This window comes from Salmo salar, chromosome ssa04 (genome assembly GCF_905237065.1).
Source record: "Salmo salar chromosome ssa04, Ssal_v3.1, whole genome shotgun sequence".
NCBI lineage: Eukaryota > Metazoa > Chordata > Actinopteri > Salmoniformes > Salmonidae > Salmo > Salmo salar.
In genome coordinates this window covers 38,487,093-38,487,764 of record NC_059445.1, presented here as the reverse complement: position 1 = coordinate 38,487,764, position 672 = coordinate 38,487,093, and positions in this window count along the sequence as shown.

The window sequence follows — 672 nt, the reverse complement described above, 5'->3', positions numbered from 1 at the left end:
CATGGCTGCTCACAGACCAGTTGGTCTGTATTTTCTGTGTGCAGTAGGCCTATACCCAGTGTACAGTTGCCTAGCATCTTCAAAAGAACAATGTAACAATGTCATTAGATGGAGATGTCATAAACTATAACATCAAGTTAAATATATAGTTATTAATGCTAAGTTATAAAATTTCGAAAGTATATATATACAAATAAAGCTATAACCAAAAAGTTGCTCCTGCTCCTCCCCTCCGGCAGACGACATTGCCAGAGTACTAACCACCGGTCCTGGGATTCACCATTACGCACACCTGTGTAACGCCCTGGCCATAGAGAGGGGTTTTTTGTTCTTTATTTTGGTTAGGCCAGGGTGTTACATTGGGTGGGCGTTCTATGTTCTTTTCTAGGTTTTTTTTGTATTTCTTTGTTTTGGGCCGTGTGTGGCTCCCAATCAGGCACAGCTGAAGTTCGTTGTTGTTGATTGGGAGTCACACATAAGGAGCATGTTTTTCCTTTGGGTTTTGTGGGTAATTGTTTCTGTTTAGTTTTGTACCTAGCAGAACTGTAGGCTGTCGTTCATTTTCGTGTTTTGTTTAAAGTGTTTCTATTAATTAAATATTGAATATGAACACTCACTCCGCTGCGTATTGGTCCACCTTTTCCGACGATGACTTCTCTGTTTCATCTGACG